Consider the following 8,170-nt stretch of genomic DNA (forward strand, 5'->3'; position numbering starts at 1 on the left):
GGGATGGAGCAGCCACAGCTTCTCTGGGCAACCTGTGCCAAGGCCTCCCCACCCTCCCAGGGAAAAATTCCTTCCCAGTATCCCGTCCCTCCCTGCCCTCTGGCAGTGGGAAGCCATTCCCTGTGTCCTGTCACTGCAGGCCCTTGTAACAGAAACCTGCAGGTCCAGCTGAAGAACACCGAGCCCCCAGTCCATGTCCTGCACCCCAGTTTTACCACATGAAACATGGTTCAACTACACTCTGCGGGTGGGGAGAGACTGGAGAAGGGCTGAAGCTGCCAGGGTGGGAGGATCAGCACATGGAGCATCACTCTGAGGTCTGAGCATCCCAAAATCCCTGTCACCCCGACCCCTCACAGGACAGTCTGAGCCTTCCTGAGCCCGGGCTTTGGAACACGAAGCTGGTGATTTTAATTACCAGCAGAGAGAAGAAAAGAGAGGGATTTTTTTACAGCTGGGTAAGTGTTGCATGGGGCAAGTCAAGAGTTTTTCCTTTTATAGCCTCTATCCCACTGTTTGAATATAATCTCTGTGTCTGCTGTAAATACTCTCCTACAACTTCAGAGTGGCTGTGCCCCGACCCTGGGGCTGTTAAATCCTCTCCCTGCAAAGCCCTGGGCTAAATCCAGCCCATACCTGGCAGGGTTATTCCTGCTCAGGGGGTTCAACACCACTGCAGGGTTTAAAACACGCCTGGCCCTGGCCAAGCCAGGTCAAAAACCCCTGGAAGAATGGGGAAGTGCAAGCAGGAGAGGATAAAGGGGCTGCTGCAGCAGCTGGGGAAAAGGAGATATATATATGTGTACATGTTTTTTCACGAGTGAGAAAGAATAAGCCTGAGGCTTCGGTCAGCTGTCACCAGGCTGAGATAAGGATGGGGGAGTTTAAATCCCATTTAGACAGAATCCTCAGGGAAGGGCTGGAGTGGGGAAGGTGGTGGGAGGCAGCACAGATCCAGCTGGTGGAAATCTCTCCTCCAGAGCAGGGATCAAACCCAGCCACGAGTCCTCCAGCAGGAAGAAATTGGGGGCCTGATCTCCCTCCACCACTTTTGAATCCTTTTTTTGCTGTGAAAGGGCTTTTCTAAGCTTTTGCTGATGCTTTGGCACCCAGTAAGGTAGAGAAACAAATGTGAAATCGAGGGCCAGAGCATCCAACTCCTTCCCTGTCACTTTATTAAAATGGTGTAAAATAAATTCCATCCTCCCATTTGCTTTCTCTGGAGCTGTGGCTGTTTTTTTGGAGCAGGGAGAAGGTGGAGGCTGCAAGCCCAGGCAGCTCTGGCTCCTCTGCCAAGCAAAGCACAGGGGGAATGGGACAAATACATCAGAAAAAGCCCATCTTACAAAATAAAACCTTGAATCTTCACTTGAAAATGAAGAAAAAATCATTTTCTGGTGCAACTGAATAGCTAAAGGGGGTTGCAAGGGTGCAACATAGAACAGTTTGGGTTGGAAGGGACCATGGCCTTCTCCTCGTCCTCAGCTTCTGCAGAAACATCTGATGTCTCCAAATGGGTAGATTTTGAGGCAAAAAAAAATCCTAGAAGAAGGTGCAAGGGCAGTTTTGAGCCCCCAGCTTTGTCTGTCTTCATGAGAATCCCAATTACAGCCGAGTCTGCTCTGATCCCTGGGGTCCTTCAGCTGTGCTGGGCAGGGGGGGCACAGGGAGGGCAAAACTGAGGCTTTTATTATGAGATACGGGCCAAGAGGGCCTGAATCTCAAGGGAAACAAAACTAAATGGAAATATGTGGGTTGAGGACAGGTTTTTTCACTTGTGGTTGCCCCGACCACCACACTGGAGAGGTGCAGGAATTCGCACAGGCCAAGTTTTGCAAGTCATTAAAACGTGGGGTTTTTAACACAGTTATGACTCCAAACAGTTTTTGTCCAGGATTAGGAGCAACCCAAGGAGCTGCCATCCTGCTCCACCCTTGCTGGCCCTGCTCCCTGTGCTCTGTGTCTGTTTTGTGTTGGTCACTGCTGGAACTCCTTGACACAAGGTCTGGTTGCTGAAATATCCAGAAATAAAGAGTTAAATAACATCTATGAGAAAGCTCCAGATTTTTCTAGTAGAAGAAAACTTTCCTACATATTTTTTTTTCTCCTGTGGAGATTCTTGCCTTGTTTTTTCTCCCCCAGCACCTTGTGGTACCAATAACTCATCCCAGGTAGCAGCGATGGGCTCGGGATTTGATTACTGATCTGATTTAGGCTGTCAGGCCCAGCGTCTCTCTGCAGAGATTGCAAGTGTTTCATGGACAATTTGCAATGAAAGAGAGAAGCTTAAGGAGTGATTTATCCCATAACAACAGCAATGAGCAGGACTGAAGGGCTGCATGTGGCAGCACCCAGCACACGGGTGTCGCTTCCACCAGGCTCTGGAAGTGCTGTCACACCAGGGAGAGCCACAGAGGAGACTCAAAGGGGAGGAATCTGAAATGCAGGTTCCTCCTGCATCTTCTCCTCGGTGTAACAGAGGATGTAAGTTGGTTGTTAGGGTGATTTCTCTTGGGAAATCACAGCTGGATCCGTTGCAAGTGCCAAGTCACTTATCCCTCCATGGTCCCTGCAGGAGGAGGAGCCCAGCTCACCTTGCAGGAGGTGGAGGCTGCTCAGGCTTCAGGGAAATGAGAAGGCTGAGGAGACACTAAATATGTTGAGGAGACATTAAATATGTTGAGGAGACACTAAATATGTTGAAGACACACTAAATAAGTTGTGTATCAAAGCACAGGCATTGCCTCTCCCTGTCTCCACCGTGGGAACAGGCTGCAATCAGAGCTTGAGAGCTGTGGTGTCAAAAAGTCCTGTTCTTTCTCCACCTGCACCTCAGCTGCCTTTTTTATTCTGGGAAGGATCTGCCTCACCTGAGAAGTCCTTAAGATGCCACAGACAAGCTCTTCTCTGATTAAGTGCTGAGGGAAGCTCCTGAGAGGGTTGTTTGATGTCACCAGGAGAGGCAATGAATCAGCAGGAGCATCTCATCCCATCGCTCCCACAGCGCGGGGAGGTCAGAGCAGGATGGTGGGCACAGGCTGCCTCGGTGTCCCCAGCTCCAGGTCAGGGGGCTAGAGGCACCAAGGGGTTGTGACAGGGCTGGGAGGTGGGGCAGGGACATCCCTGGAAGGGGAAAGGCACCCTTGGTGGAAGGAGGTGCCTCATTCCCATCATCAGTAGGGTCGGAGTGACCCTACCGAGAGTTTCTGAAGATCCTGGATGACCTTGACAGCCCCATCTCCAAAGTCCTCATTCACAGGCATTGACACGTCCTCATCTGAACACATTCCAGCCCCAGGTATTCCCTTGGCCCAGCCTCATTACCCACTCCCTAGAAGATGAACATCCTTGGGTGTATTCCAGCCGAATCACCTTCCTCCCTCTTTTTCTGCACTAATTAACATCCCAGGTATTTCCTCTATGGGTGGGTATAATTAATTAATACCCCAGGTATTTCCTCTCTAGGTGGGTCCTTCTCCTTTTCCACTGTGTCTCCAGGACACCTTTTCGTCCCTGCCAGCAGGAGAACCCAGCCATGCCCCCAGATTTATGTCCCCACTCTGCAAACACCGTGTCCTCTCTCGGAGCAATGGAGCAGGAAATTCCGGGAGCTCATTGCAGCAAAACCCGGCCGTGTCTTTGCCATGTCATTGCTCTGGGAGGGGAGTCCAGGAGAGCTCCTTGACCTTCCCCATTGCCTGCTGCTCTGCTCCAAGGGAAACTGGGAAAACGCCTCTGCTCTAATCCCAGCCTGGTGGGGGGAGCATCTTCTCTCCATACCTTGATTTGCAAACTGTCCTTGCCTGGAAAAGGAGCTCAAGCATTCCCTCTCTGCAGTGAAGGGCAGCCGGCACCCACCATCGAGGGGCTTCGAGTGAACCCCAAACCACCCTGACCCACTTCACTCCCTGGAGTCAAGGAGATGTTTTCCTCTTTGGAAGAGAAGAGGTGGCACTGGAGGGCCTGATTCTCATTTGCACTTGAGCTGCTCCGAACATAAAAGTGCTCAGGGAGCTGCCTGTGCAGCCTAGAGTGGAAATGAGAATCCAGCCCTTCAGCTGCTGGGGTGCCTTCAGCATCTCCTGTAAAAGGCCCCAAATTGTCACATCCCTTCTCCCCCAGCACCTCAGGAGCCAGGTCCCAGGGCAGGGGGATCCCAGGAGACCCAGGTGAGCCCTGTGAGAAGCACAGGGTGACCCACTGTGCTGTTTAACACCACAACAGCCAAGAAAGGGCCCAAAAGACCCCCCTGGTGACCCGTGTGCCCCCCTGCCAACTCCCCTCCTCCAGGCAGGGATGAGCATCACCCTGTGCCACCTCCCAGTGCCCCACTGCCACACCAGTGACATCCAGTTTGCACCAGTCCTTTGGCACTGCAAGGCTCTGCCCACACTGGGAGGGTGTCATGGGTTTGCTTGTTCTAAAAAACCAAGCAGGGAACTGTTTCCTTTTTGAAGGGGATTTTTGGGTACAGGATTATTCTTTGGTTGTTTTTGTGTTCTTCTGTTGCTCTGCCAATACACAGATATCCTTTAGTAAAGGCCTGTTATTTTCTTTCTCCATAATTCCTCAGTTGGAGCCTCTTAATTTCAGATTTACAGTTGCTGAGAGGGAGGAGTTTGATCATCTTCATAACTCGCCCTCCTTAACAAAACCCTTCAGTCTCATTCAGCTGTGACAGAGGACTTCTTCATGGAATCATGGGGTTGTTGAGGTTGGAAAAGATCTCCAAGATCATTGAGTCCAACATTTAACCCAGCACTAACCCACTCCTTCAAGTGCCACATCGACACATCTTCTAACTCCCTCCAGGGTTGGTGTCCCCACCACTTCTGGAGGCGATTTCTGATGAAATCCAGGGAATTAGACTGACAACAAAGTGCCTTTGACCAACTGAAGAGGAAAAGAAACGTCCCTCACACCCTCTCTGCCTGCAGCACCTCGTTGAACCTCTGGTTTTGGGGGTGTGCATTCACAAAACCACATTTCCACCTAAAAATGAAGATTTATGGAGACCCACGAGTTTTTTGATCCAGGCTCCTCTTCCCACAAAATATCCAAATGCGAAGGGATATGAGGATGTTGTTTGAAGGAGTGCACATTATATTCATTGGGGCCAGGAAGATGTTTGGGGGATCTACAATTAATGGGAATCACATAAAATGCTGAGAATTTGCCCAATCCAAGATGGACCAGATCTGTATAAATTTATATCCATGACAGAAGTAACCTTGCATTGTCCTCATGTTTAAATAGTGCCAGCAGAATGTCCTCTGGATTCACCTCAACAAACCAAGTCCCACAGCCCCATATTTCTATTTACAGGTGGTGAAGGAGGTGTATTCCCACCTCATCTCATCCTTCCCTGGAAGCTGCTCCTTGGACAAGTTCTCTTGGACATCTGAGGAACCCAAGGTGGGTTTGTCCTGGGAGTCCCTCACTCACCACCGGGTCAGAGATGTGTTCTGATCAGAGAATTAGGAATAATGTGAATCTGGGTAAGGGAATCAGGAATAAGGTGTGAATCCAGACTAAACCATGGCCTTAAGTCACTACACTCTGAAGGGTTTTGTGTTTTTTTTTTTGATCAGTCTGTGCATCTGCTGGAAATGATGTTTGAGGAGGACCAGAGCAGTGTGAACTCAGGATTATGCTAATGAGATGAATAATTTCAGGTTAAAAAAGAATTAAAGAGCAGAAAACCTTTGAAAAACGCTGAGCTGCTTCATCCTGGTGCCTCTGAAGTGAAAGGCTTTGTTTCAGAAGTGCCAAAACATTTTGCTGCGCTATTTTCCAAAGCTCCAAAGAAGCTTTTCCCCCCCCCCCTCCTTTTCCTTTCCTTTAAAAGGTGAACCAGAAGTTTAATTAATTGACAAAACCAACCTGAAATGCTCCTGCAAGAGGAAATTGCCACTTTGGGGGAGGCCACGGTGGGTTTTGCTGGTTTTCCCCCCCAGCATTCCCAGCTCCAGGCACAGCTCCTGCTGCTGCAGCCACTGCCTCAGCTGCAAGTCCTTCAGCTGCTCCTTGGCTCAAGATGAATAATATCTTTTTCTCTCTACATGGGGGAAAAAATAAGCAGTGGGAGATTTATTTTCCTAAAAGACACCCAGTCTCTTCTGTCTCTGTCTGAAAGGCCATCGTTACCTTAATGAGAGATTATGGAACCACCCCGACCTTATTTCTCCATTTAATTGTCCCACCTTTGTTCAAAGCTGAGGACAGGGCTGTTATTGGGACAAGTGAGGCTGTCATTGGGAATAAATCTGCCCTGAAGGAGGGGAAAGTGGGGCTGAAGGGCTGGTTTGACCTCTCTGCTGGATTATTTCAAGCCAACCTGAATTAAAACCGAGCCCTTCACAAATGACTTCCCGGCTAATTCCACTCCGGGAGAATAAATTGGAGGCAGGAACAAGCTCCCTGGCTGGGAGAGGTGATTATTGTGACAGGCCACCTGAGATGCCCGGCTGAAGGAGGAGAAGGCCCTTATGACCCCACTGCCTGGCACAAAGTGACTTTGGGAATTCTCTGGGAGATGCCAAAGGCTTTCCTCTCCAGTCCCAGTTGGAGCTTGCTGGGTCCTCCCACCTCTCTCTTGGCCTTCTCAAGGAAGAGCTTATATTATTTCCAGTTTCATGCAATTCATTGCATCACATCTTTAGTTTTTTCCTAGGCTTTGCCCCCTTCCCAGAGCTGAAATACCCCCAAAAAAGCAGCTGAGCTCCCCCAGTTCCCAGCAGGCAAACCCCAGCCTTGTTTTCCCTAATGCAAGGGGAAAAAAAAACATCAAAAAATCCTCAGACCAAATAAAACAATCAAAAAACCCAAACACGTTTCCTCTGAAAGAAATAAAACCACTTTCTGTATCTTTATACATCATAAAGGTGCAGGGAAGGGCACAAACACCATTTTTATTTTTTAGGTTTGCAATTCACATTTAACCTGGAGCCATCTGTCTCACGAGCAGCTTGGCAGGGAGAAGGGGCCCGAGATGTTCATCTGCAGACGTGTCTCCCTCTCCAGCTCCCTGAATTTTCCAGCTGCTTTAAGGCAGGAGGTTCCTGCCTGGTGCCTGATGAGCCCCTGGAGCTCCTGGATGGCAGTGTTTCCACCTCCACAAGTGCCACCAAAATGCCTTTGGGGGCAACCAGCCCGTTGTCACTCAGTGGTGTTGACACCCAGAGTCCCTAAATTTTGGGGTTGGTGGTTGTTTAAGGAGGTTTGAGCCCCTCTGGGAGCTGCCCTGAGGTTGCACCTCCTTCTGTGGGGAGTCTCCAGTGGCTGCTAAAGGCTGGGCTCTCAGTGCCATTCCTTCCCTGCAAAGCTGGACCTGGCAGGACAGGGAGCATTCCTGGGCACGAGGAGGTGGGTCATGTCCAAACAGACACATCAGGAAGAAAACAAAGCACATCCTCACCCTCTCCAGGCAGCCACTGGAGCATCTGCTCCGTTCCTTCCCTCCTGATACACATCTTTGGAAATGAGGATAGAGTTGGTCCCCAGGTCTGCAGGCCCTGAATGCAGAGGTGTGTCCCCCAAGGGGCACTGGGATGGCCAGAGATTTTCCTCCAGGCAGCTCCTCAGGGGGCAAACTGAGCCATCCCATCCCTCCCCTGATGGGACCAGGGGTCCTTCCTCACCTTCACTGGAGCACAAAGCCACCCCTAGGACTTTGTCCTGTTCCAGTACAAGGCTGCCCTCAATGGGTCCAATAATTCCTTGGCCATGGAGAGGGATAACCCCGATTTCCCAAGGGCTCTGGCCACCTCCACAGCAGCTGTGCAGTGGCTTGGACCACAGAGTTATGGAATCATGGAATGCCAGGGTGGTTTGGGTCATAAGGGACCTTAAAGCTCCCATGGGCAGGGACACCTTCCACCAGCCCAGGGTGCTCCAAACCCCATCCAGCCTGGCCTTGGACACTCCCAGGGATGGAGCAGCCAGAGCTTCCATGACACAGCTCTTGGAGGTGCCCAAGGAGAGAAGGTGGCCTGGACACGTCCCCAAAAGCAGGACCAGGAGCTGACACACCCCCATCCCACAAAAACCCTCCTTCCAGCCTCATTTATTCCTGATGTGTTGGGCACATTCCAAGCAGGGGAAGGCACAGCCCTGCTCGTTATTAACTGATAACCACTGGATTAGGCAGGATCTGGGAAGCAGCTGAGCA

At 50.5% G+C, this 8,170-nt stretch overlaps 1 long non-coding RNA gene across 1 annotated transcript; it reads right to left on the bottom strand.

Annotated features, from left to right (window-relative positions):
- Positions 1 to 1,255: 1,255 nt before the first annotated feature.
- Positions 1,256 to 7,789, bottom strand: LOC108494733. Its single transcript, XR_001873940.1, has 3 exons — positions 7,641 to 7,789; positions 5,884 to 6,058; positions 1,256 to 2,012 (listed from the first exon to the last, which is right to left on the bottom strand). It is a non-coding gene; the product is annotated as an uncharacterized LOC108494733 (long non-coding RNA).
- Positions 7,790 to 8,170: the final 381 nt, after the last annotated feature.

This window comes from Lepidothrix coronata, unplaced genomic scaffold (assembly GCF_001604755.1).
Source record: "Lepidothrix coronata isolate B3197 unplaced genomic scaffold, Lepidothrix_coronata-1.0 Scaffold27, whole genome shotgun sequence".
In the NCBI taxonomy this organism is placed as follows: Eukaryota; Metazoa; Chordata; class Aves; order Passeriformes; family Pipridae; genus Lepidothrix; species Lepidothrix coronata.